General features: G+C 39.7%; 1 long non-coding RNA gene across 1 annotated transcript in view; it reads right to left on the bottom strand.

Annotated features, from left to right (window-relative positions):
• Positions 1 to 13,237: 13,237 nt before the first annotated feature.
• Positions 13,238 to 14,952, bottom strand: part of LOC134760219 (uncharacterized) — a 453,492-nt gene continuing 451,777 nt past the window's right edge. Inside the window, exon 5 of the long non-coding RNA XR_010137232.1 lies at positions 13,238 to 14,281. This is a non-coding gene — a long non-coding RNA (uncharacterized LOC134760219). The remainder of the gene's footprint in view (positions 14,282 to 14,952) is intronic.

The raw sequence follows: 14,952 nt of genomic DNA on the forward strand, positions 1-14,952 counted from the left end.
CCTGGCCGCAGTTGTTCTCTTAAAGGGTGATGAATGCTGTCCTGGAACTACATGAATCAATATCTGCCCTGAGCCTTATTTCAACCCAACCCATGGGACTCTCTGTTAGCCACTGTAGTTCTGAGTCTTCCTAGTCTCCCACTTCTTTCTTCAGATATGCAAGGAAGCATTCCTGCTCTGCTTAGCTCTGTGTTAGCCAAGTGATCTTGCTCATTACATAGACTACATGTTTGTTTCCATCCATAAAATAGAGAACACTAGTGTCTTCCTTATGAAGTTTATATGAGAATTAAATGTGTCTACCACATAGTAAGAGTTCAATAAATTTAGCAATTATGATTATGTGCACCGAGTTTCTTAAATGAATAAATTCTGGGTTATATTTTTCCTCCCAATTTTTAACATCTAACTAGTACCATTGCTTGCTGGATTTAACGAAAGCAGAGCAATAGATTTTGAAACAAGAGCTATTTGTTCTATTATTTATTCTCCAGATTTTACTCAGCACCTCCTGTGTGGTAGACACTGTTCTGAGATGCTGGACACTTTCTCCTCAGTATCAGGAATAAGGATGTCCTCTCTCACCAGCCTATTCAGTATCGTATTGGAAGTTCTAGCTGGTACAATATGATAAAAAAATGAAAGGAAGCAATTTGAAAAGAAAAATAATAAAACTCTCTATTTATAGATTATATGATTATCTATGTAGAGAATCCCAAATAATCAACAAAACAATTCCTGGAACTAATGAGAGAGTGTTGCAGTGTTGCAGGACCCATGGTTAATATACAAATGTCAATTGCTTTTCTTTATATCAGAAATGAACAATCAGAATTTGAACATTAAAAAAAAAATGCCATTTACAATACCATTCCCAACAAGGACTCTGTTCTCAGGGAGCATTCTTTAAAATGCAAGAGAGACTCCAAGCTAATTTGAGTTTATTCATATTAAAATATGGTGTCCCTTAGTGGAGTATCAGGTCCATGAGTACACAACTCATTAGAAAATGGGTGCCTTTTGGTGAGATAAATGGAACCTCTTCTTTTCAAGGTGCAGTCCCATGCTAGACACATAGATTCTCCAACATAACCTGCACTGGATGGAAGCCTTTCTAACAATCTCTATTGAATAATTCTGTGCCAAACTCAATAGTTTTAGACTACCCAGTGTGGGGCTGGGGGAATGAAGTAAGCAGTTGGACATACCAGGTTGGTTTCAAGGGCAAGATCAGGACTAGATAAATATACTTAGGAGTTGCTAAAAAAAAAAAATTAAGTCATAGGACCAGATGGATTGAGAGCACAGAATATGCCCAGGAGTACAGTCACCATGTAGAGGATCTACAGAGGGGGAGGAGGAGGAGACAGACAGGAAAATCTGGGAAACTGCCAGCAACAAAGAAAGCTAGAAATGAGATACTAGGGTTGATGGAGAAGGTGTGCAATGATGCTGGAACTATGAACCAGAACCAGATCAGCACAGTCTTATAGGCATGTTGAGGTATTTGAATGCTATATTGGAGGCAGTAAAAGATCATTAAAAATGTAAGCTCCTGAAAGTATCTTATATTCCCTTAGGTTATCTCTGAAATAATGTTTTGGGAGTCAATGGTGCTTGAATATGTACACCCTTGGTAAACTCAGCTTTACAATTACTAAAACGGTTACACAAAAACATAATAGACAAGAGTCCTCCTTCCTTCTAGAAAACAGAGATTTGGAGGGATATAGGCTCAAGGGTTGGAGTTCGTCTTCATTGTGAAGTCCACAAGCACAGATAAATGGCAGAGGCATCCCACAATGGGGAGAAACAGTATGGTAACTATGAGCTACAGTGCTTGAGAGAAACCTGAGAGTCAAAAAACTACATAGATCACAGGATAAAAAAGCTAATAGTAGCAAAAACAGATCAAAACAAGTGAAAAAATCCAAAGTCAGGAAATGCATTGTATAAAAGGGAGAACAAGTTGTCAATTAGGAAGTAAAACTTGGGACAAAAACTATGAATAGAAGCCATGCCATAAATAGGTATCGAATGTTGACCAAGTTGCTTCACCTCTCTATCCATTAGTTTTCTCCTCTGTAAAATGGGAAGAATGACTACACCTTACTTATAAGGCTTCTGTGAGGTGTAAATGGAATCATGCACATAAAGTACCTAGAAGATGGTCTGGCACTGAGCAGGTGCACAGAACATGCTAGCTCTTCTTATATTTTATAGTTGTTACTTCTGTAGACCTGCTGGTGCATGGTATGGAGAGCTAATTAAATCAGAGAGAATGAGGAATGGGAAAGAACAATTTTAGGCTGCCTGAAAGAGGAAGGTTGAAACCACATTTTAATCCATATGTGTGCATAAACATGCACGTGAGAAACAGAGAATCATTCCACCACTAAAGCTCCTGGGTTGCTTGTAGATTGCCAGCAGAATCATCATTTCTCCCTTCCCTAAGAGACCTTCCATGCACAGATGAGCAGTTCTTCATTTATAGAATCAGGCATTAAGTTAGAACATTCAGAGAGTAAGACAAAATCATCTTCCCTTCCAAACAAAACTGTGCTAATAAACAGGTGCAGAGAGAGTATACACAATGCATTCCTCCAAGCAGTCTTTCATGTGCTCAAACTGTCCGCCCTTTCTGTATTTGTTTATGGTGTGTTGACTGTAACTTTGCTTGTTTCTCCCCAGATGTTTGGACATCCATTAATTAGCACATCCTCTACAACATATTTGTGGATGCTTTTCACCAAGTGAAAGGAAAAGCTGGATTCCAGCTGGAAAGAAACTGAAATTAAGAAAACACACACACCACATGCACACACACAAAACAAGATCTCTCTTTAGGACAGCTTCAGCGCGAGACAGGAAGACAAGGGAAAACACATGAATACTGAAGCGCAGTGATCCGATGGGGCTCTTGCCTTGCTTAAACATTTGTAAACTCACATCATCAACAAACATGTAGCTAGCCTGTGAGTCCATGGTCAAATTAATGCAGGAAAAAGAATCTTGCCAGAGTGAAAAAAGAAGGCCTTTACTCTCTAAAATAAGATGCCTCAAAATTAATTCTTTTTCTGGACCTCACTTTTACTATTTTATTCCTGGTTAAGGAGCCATCCAGGTAACTGGTGAATTCAGTGCAAAAAAAGGCAATGCTGATTTCTAAATAAACAAACAGACCATTTGGTTAAGAGCGTGTTAAGCTGCATCAGTTTTCTTACTCTGGCACACCTGTCTGAAAAGGCACAGAGTAAAAGGTAAAAGGAGTACTGGTTGCCTTTCTGTAGTGACGTGCCCAGTCTCCCACCCCATCTCTCACATCTTTCCTGGAAAGCTGTTCTGCCATGGTAGTCACGTTTCCTCCTATTAAATATGATGCCATCGATTCCTTTATGAAACAATGGTGCCAATCTCCCTTGGCTTCTGGAAATCATATACAATTTTCATTTGTCACATTCCACTCACCTCCTTGGAGCCTGCATCGTTTTCTTAAATTTTTTAATATCAACTCTCCCTTCCTGTAGCCCACGGCACTGCCCTTTTTAAAGGCAAAGATGCAAGAGCATACAAAAATCCAACGGGAAATCTCTCATCTAGCCCAGCAATATATCTCTCTGGAAAATCAGTAATCTCTATAAAATCTCATTCCCAAATTCTAACAACTAATTTTGAATTTTGAATTGGTCATTTCACATTTAGCCAAAGTCACAATCTAAGACTGTGATTGACAAACGTTACTTCAGTTTTCATATGAATTATTCATCCTCATTTTAACATTTTACCTCCGGTTGTATTTCTTAGAAGGAAGCCAGCCAAATGCCCATTGAATCTTAGTAAGATCCATTGTGTATTGACGGTCTACAAAGAACTATAATAAAACAAACACCAGGAAAAGCTATTTTTTTGTGATTGTTTGCAAGTGAAACAGGAGCATGGGGGAAATAAGGAATGGTGCTAAGTATATTATCACTTCCAAATCTCTGCAATAGTAGTGCAAATTTGGCATTATTATTTCCATGAAACAATAAGGAAGCTGAAATTCAGAGAGATTAAGTAACTTTTTCAGAGTCAGAGACCTAGGAATGATATTTGTAGAGCTCTTAGCAGTAGTTAAAAACATGGGCTTGTGAATCCGAAAATGCCAGGTCGAGTCTTGACCCAAGAAAGAGCAATGGAAGTGGGGGAGACTGGGGCATCAGGCTAAGATGATAGCTCCACTGCACAGCATTATATTCACACAGTAGAGCCCAATGGAGGTGGGTACATACAGAAGGAAGAGGCATGCAGATGTGGTGACTTCAGAGGACCAACCAGACCTGAGGTTCGGAATCCAAGCAGAGAAAAAGTAATTATACAGGATTCAACTGTATCAAGCTTCAGCCCTGAAACTTATTTAATAAATGTGAGTCAGCTGCCCCCATTGCTGTGGGTATAGGGTAAACACTAAATCAAGAGCTAAAGAGACAAAGTTGGGAATCTGGCAAGATTGTGATATAAAACTGGGCAGACTCGATAACTCTATTGGGTAGGTCAAAATGACCAATTGCCCATTTCACATATATACTCATCTTAACACATATGTGCACACAAACAAACCCACGTTATAATGTAGGCATTATTTTCCCCATTTGATCAACAGGAAAGCAGACAGGCATAAGTATAATTTGCTGCAGTTACAGACCTCAGGAGGGGCATGACTCAGATTTGAAACTAGATATGGCTGACTTCAAATCCCATATCCTGTGCCATGCTGTTAATTAGAGATTACGGTCAATCAGATGATTGTTCACTTGAGGCAAGTGTCAAGAATCAGAAAGACTGGATAGAAGTACAAACAAAGGATATAAGCAAAGAAAATTAAAAAAAAAATCCCATGGCCAAGAAGCTATAAAAATACAGTCAACATTACTAATCACCAGGAAAGTAAAACTAAAGCATTAGTGAGACACTATTCCTCACAAGGTTGTCAAAAATTATAGATGTTTGATAACATCAAGTTTTGATAAGAGTATGAGAATGTGGATAATCTTGTACACTGCTCATAGGAGTATCAATTTACACAGCTGTTTTGGTGGGCAATTTGGCAATATCCTTTAAAATTTAAATAATCTTAATTTATCAACTTTACTCTTTGGTATATGTCCAGGAACTATTTTCACAAAGATGTACACACACACGCCGCAATATTTATACAAGGACGCTGACCGCAGCCTTGTCTGTAATCACAGAAAATTCAAAATCAATCAAAATGTCCAAATAGAGGAAATAAGTAAATAAAAATTATGGTTTAGTACACTCCTATAGCTTAAAATTGAGTTATATTAATGTGCACTGGTGTGGGAATATATATTGTTAAAAAGATATACTGTCAAATTCAAAAAAAATTAAGCTCTATATGACAGTATAATGCTAGATACATAACATTACGTATTTGTCCTATCCTGCAGAATGTAAAACACCAAGAGTGAACCCTAATGTAAACTATGTACTTTAGATGATAATGATGTGTCAGTGTAGATTAATTAATTGTAATAATGTATTATTCTGGGGAGGGATGTTGATTATGGGGGAAGCCATGCACGTGGGAAGTCAGGGGCATATGAAAACTCACTGTGCCTTTCTCTCATTAAGTGTAGTACTGGAAGTCCTTGCCAGAGCAATCAGGCAAGATAAAGAAATAAAAGGCATCCACATGAGAAAAGAGGAAGTCAAATTGTGCCTCTTTGCAGATGACATGCTCTTATATTCAGAAAGATTAAAAGACTCCACCAAAAAACTCTTTGAGCTGATAAATTAAGTAAAGATGCAGGATACAAAATCAACACATGAAATCAGTAGCATTTCTATACATTAATAATAAAACACTTGAAAAAGAAATCAAGGAGGTATTCCCATTTCTAATGGCCACAAAAATACCTAGGAATAAATTTCACTGAGGAGGGGAAAGATCTTTACAAGGAAAACCAGAAAACATTGATGAAAGAAATTGAAGAGGACACAAATAGGTGTAAAGACAACTCATGCTCTTGAACAGAAGCCTCAATATCATGAAAATGACCACACTGCCCAAAACAGTTACTGCAATGAATCATCTGAGAACCAAGGGTAAAAGACAAGGAAGGAGGACAGCTAGGAGTCCCCAATACCTTGCCCCAGGCCAAAGGTGTTCCTAATACCAGGTTGGGAACCCAACTGTGACAGAATTGTGCTTTTGGAACTGTTTATCCATTCATTCCTTTCTATTGCCCTGGTGGCAGTGGAGGCAGGGTGATCTTGACCTCAAAGAATACATCAAAGTTACTCTAGAAAAATCAATTGATACCAGCAGAAAAGAACTATACATGTTTTGCAGTCACATCACTCTTCAGAATTACCCCAGGACCTGAGAGATCAGGAAAAAGGGGGCCAAGCAGATGGCTCCAGCTTGGTCTCCCTATAAAAGATATTTTAAGAATGGTATTGAGAAAGAGTGTTTGGATTAAAGAGAGCCCACAAACCATAGTTTCACAATCCCTTGCAATTATACTCCTGGGCATAGAGCATAGAATGATGCTTCCAATTCTCGTTGGCATTATGAGCAAGGGTAACCTATGCACTGGCCCCTTCTTGGTTCCTGAAGAACTGAGGAACAGACTAAACAGGAGATAGACCATCCTCACACACAGCCAGGAAAAGAGTATTGTCCCTAGTGGAGACAGGAGAAGGAACAGATGCTGCTTTCTGTCTTGCCTATACATGGAGGGACAAAGTTGCTTGGTGAGAGGGGCAGCTCTCGAAAGACTCACTAATGAAACCAGAAACAAACAGTTCTGTTTATCAGAAAAAGAAATAAACATACACAAACAAATGGGACTGTGAACTTCTCCCTCTGATGATTCTGAGATGGCGGAATCCCCAAGCTAGCATAGAGCATGCCTCCAAAGCTCCCTGTGGTTAAACGTGCCAGCTGTAACTAGCCATGGAGCAGAGAGTAGCACCCCACAACAGCCCCTCATAGACAAAGCCAATTACCTCAAAATGATGGAAAATGATTAGGCATGTGAATCAAAAAATAATTTTCATTCACACTCCTAAAAAGGTCAGACTGTCAGCTGTCTGGAAAATTGAGCCTTCATGCATTTTCGTTTGATTTTATATTCAAAGTCTAATTAGTCACAATTTGTTGTTAAAAGTGATTTTTTTTGATAATGTAGTTGTTTTTGATCGTGTTTGCCTGCATTATCATGGCAGCGTTATCCTTAATATTGTCACAGGGTGGTGTTTTTTACTCTTCTGAGCTAATGAAATAACAAGCTGATGCTTTCTGAAGTGCTGCTGATCAAATTCAGAAAGATCACAAGATGCTTACAATAGAATGGAGGAGACAACAGTTTCCATGTCTGGATTACATGCTTTTCATGTTAAAAGCAAGCAAATAAACAAACAAACGCTCAGACTACAGGGTCAGAGAAACCTGTGTTCAATCTAAGCTCCATCACTGTGTAACCGTGGGTGACTCACACTTCCTCTCAGATCATAAGATTCCCCAATTTAAACATGGAGATAACACTATATCAGGTGTTGTCGGTAAAAAATAAACAAGTGTCAAATGCCTAGCAGAGTGCCTGGCCTTCAGGAGGTTGTCAACAGATGTTAGTGAAGAGAAGCTCATTTGTGAGATAATAGGTTTATTTTCTCTTAACTTAGGTAGGATCTAAATGATAGTATCAAAAATAGCCCATACTCAGAGCTTTAAAATGCATAGAATTCTTTTATATATTACATTACTCAAACTTCCTGGTAGTTGATGATATATATATCATCCTGGAGAAATGAAGTGACTTGTTAAAAATCACACAAGGAGTGAATGGTAAAGCCAGGCCACAGATCCTAACTGTTTGCACTAAACTATTTTTTAAAGAGATGTTAGCACTCTCTGCAACACACAAGTCCTCTACAGAGTGTTGGTTGCCCATGGTAATGGGCCATAGGCAAAAAGCACAATCCACTTTAGTAGTCACTGGTGTTTTCTCTGTTCTGTTGGGAGATGTGAAACCAAACCTCTTTATGTCAGATGAGGGTTTGGAGCAAAGACCTTAATACCAATACCCACCCACTAAAACTGGAATAATCTATAAGTCTATTTATATATCATCCAGTCCTGGTCTTCACAGCCATAGGAGGAATTTTAATCTATTATTACCTTTTAACTCTGAACCGTTCTCATCCAGGCTCTGAGAGAACAGGAGAAATGAATGGAATTCTGCATCTAATGTTAACATATTGTGGTCATGCTTGACATATACTGATGTGATTGATTATCTTAGGTAAGTGCATGCATTGTCACTTAAAGCAAACTTAAAAAAAAAAAAGGTGAATAAAAGCACAGTTTTGATTTGACACAAAAGACAACATGTCTTAATAGTTCCTGTAAACAGGGAAAGTCCACACAGTGATGCCAGTCAGAGGAGAAACCACTTAGGAAAGCAACAGTCTGGTGGATTAAAAAACCTTTTGTCAAATGTAAAGGTCATTGAGGCAGTAAACACCTTAAAAGGAAGACAACACATTTCAAGCATGAGAAGCTCAGCCTAAAACAAGACACACTGACCATATGAATGGATAATCCTATCTAAGTGGAAATGGACTCAGAGACATCATTTGGAGACTTAATGGCATGAAAAACAAAAAGCCAACATTGGAGAGAACAGGCAAGTTCATGACTGCCCTAGATGCCACACACAGACAAATGTCCTTGGTAATCTCAGAAAGTTCAGTAAAATCTTCTAGATGACCTGGTCTGAGGCTATGAACTAAACCTCGTGGTTTCTAGTTGCACATCATTCCGGTAAAAGGTCCACAAGCCAGAAGCTTCCCTCAGCCATACAGAAAACCCATTCCCTCTCCTTCCTTAATGGGAAATATCAATTCTGGGACAAGTCTTCCTCCAGGATGGGCTCATCTGCCCCTCTGGACCATGACCCCATTAGTGGAGTTAAGCAGAACAGATTGCTGGTGCTCAGGGTTAACTAATAACCATCATTGAGTGCGTGCCATGCAGGCCAACACAATAATCTTTTGGAGGAACTTGCTTTTCCATCAATTTACTCTCCCAATGCATTCCCCAGTGTGGCAAGTAATCAAGACCATCTGTGTATGGTAATCTTGTAGGTGGAGAAGGGAATAGAGCTTCAGAAGGGAAATCCACCAAAACTGCCACATTGCTGATACAGGTTCCCAAGGCTCAATTTCCCTCTCTTGTGCTATTACAACAGGACCACCATAATCTAACTTTGGAAGTTTCCTACTCAGAGGAGTATGCTCCAAAACTCAGCCAAATTTTCCACTTCCAACTGGGCCATATATTTTGGACCTACTCTCTTTCACACCTTTTCTGGGGATATGTACTCCAGTATCTACATCATTGAATTGGATTAAATCCAAGCTGCCTTCAATAATGGAGGGGACTTTCCAGGCTGCTACATATGGTTGTGCGGATTTACATGGCAAAAAAATGGTTGTGCTCTGCTTCAGTTCCCCAGCAAATATCTTTGGATTAAAATATCAAGTCATCTGGATTAAAGCAAGCTGGATTCTAGGATTTCACTGCCCTTCTCATGTTGTGAGCAGATTTGTCTTTGCTGGGGCACTTAAAGCTGGAATCTATAAGATAGTTATGTTACTTGTTAAGGTTATTTGGTTGTAAGCAACAGGGACAGTCTCTGGTTATAACTTATGACAAAAGAAACTTACTGGAATGGGAACAGGTAATTCTCAGAACTGAAAGCCTACTTAACCAGAAAATAAAAGGAGGCAGGAATCAAGGCAGGCCCAGGGTCAAGATAGAAGGAGCTATTTGATAAGTATTAAAAGAACTCCATTCTTTCTAACCAGTGGTTACTCTACTCAGTGAGAGCACCCAGTTAGCCTGGCTTAGATCACATGAGTCTTCCTTGACTGGAGTTGGGCAGAGAACCCCGATTTGACGTCCCACCAACACAACACACAAGAGAGAAAGCAAGTTCCCCCAAAGAGATGAGAGTGGGCTGACACCAAGCAAAAGCAGTGAAGGCTAGACAGCCATAAGCAGCAAGTGTCCACCATGACCCCCAGGCTGTTCTTTTCCAAAAAAAGCATTTAGTACTTAGTAAGCATCTGTTACACAGAACTCTGTTTAAGGAGCAATGAGGAGACAAGTTCAGAACACTGTCTCTGACTTTGCAAAATAAAGGAAAAACACGTACAAGGCATATACCTCCCCATCTATCCCAATTTATAAGAAGGTTTTTAAAAAGCGTGGCAGAGTAAATAATTTTCAAACTTTGATATTGAAAGTTTAATTAGCAGTAAATTACTTGTAACATATCTCATAAGTCCATGGCTATAGAGTTTTGACCTCGAGAATTTGTGGTCCTAAAAGTTATTTTCAAATTCCATTCTATGTAGTCCCTCACTGGAGAGAGGGGGTAACAGCTTTTTAAAGCAGAGGAGTGCTTTTATCCACTTGTCTCTTTCAGGGAAGTTTTCAGTTGAATCTAATATTTTCTGGCAAAACAAATGTATGAACCATTGCTCTTAAAGTTCGGAGTTAAGGTTCTCTGAGGTAGAAAGCTTCATAGAGAAAGGGACTTAGAGAGAAATGTGTTTGATTTAAATGAGGTTAGTGCCAAGGAGAGAGCTTTAGAAATGGAGAATGCTATGCAAAGGAGCAGAGGTGAACACATTCACGACTTGGTAGAGAATAGCAAAAAGCACAAACCTGACAGGGAGGAGAGCAGAACTACATCCTCTGCGCATCTGGAAAAGACAGTAGCAAAAGCAACTTGCTGTTAGGATTGCTGTAAGGATTAGATGAGATCACGTTTGTAATGCCCTTAGTGTGCGAACAGAGTGAATGGCATTTTAAAGAAAGTGTTCAATGAATGCCAGCTATGTGTTGACAACTTTAGGCTCTGGAACAGATGATGAATGTAGGGATTGGGAAAATGCTATATCAAGGGCCACTGCAGGGCCAGTGGGGCAGGCATTGGCCCTGTTGTTGCTGGGAAGGCTACCTGCTTAGGAAGGCTATGGGACCTGCAATAAGGATGTGACAGTACATCAGTCAAAATGAATGGGACTTGATGACAACATGGTAGGACAGACTCTAACCTCAAAATAAAAATAAAAATTTGAATTTAAATCTAAGGGAACCACATTGAAGGAAATTTGTTACATGGGTGATGGAAATGTTTTGAAGCTAACATAGGACTTGAAGCAATCTAAAATCTAGTGACAGGCAGGTAGCAAGTGCCACCCCTGGCTGAAGGGAAAGGGAGAAGACGTATTCCAGAGTCCAGCAGCTGGGATCACTGAGCCTAGGGTTTGTCAGGAGGAAAGTGAAGCCCCTGAGGAGTTTGAGAAGAGGTGGCCACTGCTAGAGTTGCTTTCCCCAGAGAGCAGGGGCCACAATCCCCTGGCTTCCTTCTTCCCTACTCCAGGCTCTCAGAAGTCCCTCCCCATGGCTATCTCAGCCTAAAAGGCCAAAATAATGCAGGTGTGTGGAAGGCAGGCCAGGAAAAATGTAGGAATGGATCTCAGGGCAGGCCAAGGACAAAACAGATTCTGAAGAAAGTATCAATTGAAATAGATGACTCTCTAGAACTGTTCCAAGAAAAACTTAGGCATATTAAAATTTTAATGAGTTTATTTGAGCATTTGTAAATTCACCAATCAGGCAGGACTCCATTGTAGGCAGTTCAGCACTCCATGGGGGGATATGGGGTGGCGAGGCAGAGAAGAAACCATTTATAAGATATTTACAGAAGCAAGGGCAAGGCTAGGCTTTGACTGGTTAGAGTGGAAAGTCCCTTACTTAGAAGTAAGTTAGTGGTTTCTGATTGGCTACGTGTAAGTTTCATTTAACTGTTTCTGTTTACAATAGGCTTGTTTGCTTACCCAAGGCATTGGAGCCTCTAGGCCCAATGTCCTCTTTTCTGTTTTTTTGTTTGTTTTTGTTCTGTTTTGTTTTGAGACAGAGCCTCACTTGGTCGCCCAGACTGGAGTGAAGTGGTGCAATCTCAGCTCACCTCAACCTCCACCTCCCAGGCTCAAGTGATTCTCCTGCCTCAGCCTCCCAAGTAGCTGTGATTAAAAGCACATGCCACTACCACCTGGCTAATTTTTTGTATTTTTAGTAGAGACAGGGTTTCAACATGTTGGCCAGGCTGCTCTCAAACTCCTGTCTTCAAATGATCCACCCGCCTCGGCCTCCCAGAATGCTTGGATTACAGCCATGAGCCACCGCACCCAGCCCCAATGTCCTCTTAATTAAATCTTTCAACAAAAGAACTAGAAAGACAAATAGGCAAGCTCAGCTTAACTGTTGTTTTAGACAAAGATGACTCAAGCCAGGTATTTTGCTTTGATAAGGAGGAGAAGGAGTTGTGGGGCCAAGGGAGATAAATGGCTAGAGGGAAGGGGGCCTCTCCCAAGGAATGTCCCTTGTACTGGGACTGTGATACCATCTCCTAGGATCCTGCTGGGAGGTGAGTGGGATATAAACCACCATGGGTCTCTATGGATCTGTGTGTGTGTGTGTGTGTGTGTGTTTGCATTTGGTCTGCCTTAGTTGGAAGATTCTTTCTTTAAACATTAATGTCACTGGCTAGGCACAGCGGCTTATGCCTGTAATTCTAGCATTTTGGGAGGCCAAGGTGGGCAGATCACTTGAGGCCAGGGGTTTGAGACCAGCCTGGCCAACATGGTGAAACCCCATCTCTACTAAAAATGCAAAAATTTGCCATGCGTAGGGGTGCATGCTTGTAATCCCAGTTGCTTGGGTGGCTGAGTCAGGAGAATCACTTGAGCCTGGGAGGCGGAGGTTGCAGTGAGCCGAGATCTTGCCACTGCACTACCGCCTGGACGACAGAGTGAGACTCCATCTCAAACAAACAAACAAACAACACCTTAATATCACTGATTAACCTGCTGCTGGGGGTTCTTCTGCTTACAGCTTCTGTCTCTTACTTAACCTTGATCTTTATAAGTCAAACACTTGAGGTAAGCTTGCCTTACTATGACTGTAGTGAATTCCATCTTACCTCATTGATTCCAACAGGAAATTTGAAAAAAGTAAACACTTTAGGGCAGAAAGATAATAAAAGGAAGAGAAAATGGTTAGAACTACCACAAATGAATTTATTTTTAACTGGTTTTTTTTTTCAGTTAGTCTTTAGAGGACATACAAGGACAACTAATATTAATTTCCCTTACTTAGTTTTATTTTGTAATTGAGCTGACCATTAGTTGGATTACATTTGACTGTTGATTTGGTGTGTTATGACTCCGTGGCCATAACTAGAAAGCTCATCATCCTTGGTTAGTGTATAAAGAGCTGGCAGCAGGAGCACCACTGGCTGTCTCATTTCTCAGGTATGATGTATCTTTGCCAGCCTTATGACTTTCACAGCTTTGGGTGAATTATACATCTGTGTTCATATATCCTGTGATCACATTTCCTAACCCTAAGGAAATATTGGCAGAGGACCTCCATCTCCTTTATACTTGTAGCTAGAGTTTACTAAAGAAAGACCATGAACCAAAATAATAATTTATGAATAATATATTGTAGTGAGTAATATAGCACAGATAAGAGAAAAGCAATGTGTATAGAGGGGGCTGATTCATATTCAGATCTGTGTGTGTTCTTTTGTGGATCTACGAGGGCAATCTGGGACAAGGATATCATTTCAACCTAAGAACTAGTTTTTTACCCCAAGGGGAAAGGGTATGTGTTTCCTTAGCTCTGGGGTTGAGCTAAACAATGTTGTATGTTCATTTTAGCCACTTGAGCACCTACAAATTACGATTAAGTGTCTGTCTTCAAGCTGGCCTGGGTCCATATTAATAATGGGAAAATTCTTCTCAACCTTCTCCAAACCACAGTTCTCAAAATTAGGCTACACGTCTTTTTAGGAACAAATCCATATCAATGACATTTATATGCATGTTTATGTGTGTGGGTGTTTGTGGGTATGATTACATATATTCTCAAAAAGTATAAAATGGCTGTGGCAATAACCTTACATTTGCTACATCTACTTCAATTAAAATTAGGGAATAGTGTGTCCCAGGAAAAAGAAGCAAACTCACCTTCACTGCCAGTTTAACATTTAGATCATCTTCCAAGTCACCTTCTGACATCACAATGCTCAAAAGGCTTTCTTTTCTGCTGCACGAATTGTTTTTCTTCCAGCCTCTCTTAGCTTGGTTACTGACACCTCCTTCTAGTTGCTTTAACTCCACTTCGTATTGCAACCTGTAGAGCAGAAGAGCATCCAGATGCCCCTTCATTTCCCCTACTCAACAATAACAAGAAAACAACTTGCAACTGAATTAAGGAAGCAAAACAAAACCAATTCTGGCAGACAATAAGTGGACCAAAGCAACTCAATATTTCATCCTCATGTTCTGTTTGAAGAGTTTCATAAGAATCTTGTTTATAATGCCATTGAAAATAAAGTGCTCAAAAATAAAAGCTGTTTCATTTTTTCAAGCTCACTCTCCTTTGTTCATAGTACACTAATGGAACAATTTTTAAATAATGACTTATTTTTTTTTTTCCTTGTGAAAGATGCTTTCTGCAATCAAAAGCGGGTTCTTTATTTTTGAGCCTGGCATTCGCATTCATTAGGACTAGTTGCATCCAAGTAGTAGAGGCTTATCTGTTCAGCTGGAAATGGGACATTAACATTTTAAGAGGATGATGCACAAGCTTTTAGAGATAATATTCTCCCTGCCCTATTCTGTTGATGCTGTCTTAGAAAATGCAACATATTTTTTTCCCTAAGCAATGATGAGTTCATAAAAAACAGGTTATTACAAAAGACATAATTTTTTTTGCAATCCTCTATCACTTCAAAAAATCAAAATTTGGGTTACAAATAGAAAGTTTACCAATATGAGAGAAAGCCCAAATTAAGCACCCAT

Source organism: Pongo abelii, chromosome 16, assembly GCF_028885655.2.
Source record: "Pongo abelii isolate AG06213 chromosome 16, NHGRI_mPonAbe1-v2.0_pri, whole genome shotgun sequence".
Taxonomy (NCBI): Eukaryota; Metazoa; Chordata; class Mammalia; order Primates; family Hominidae; genus Pongo; species Pongo abelii.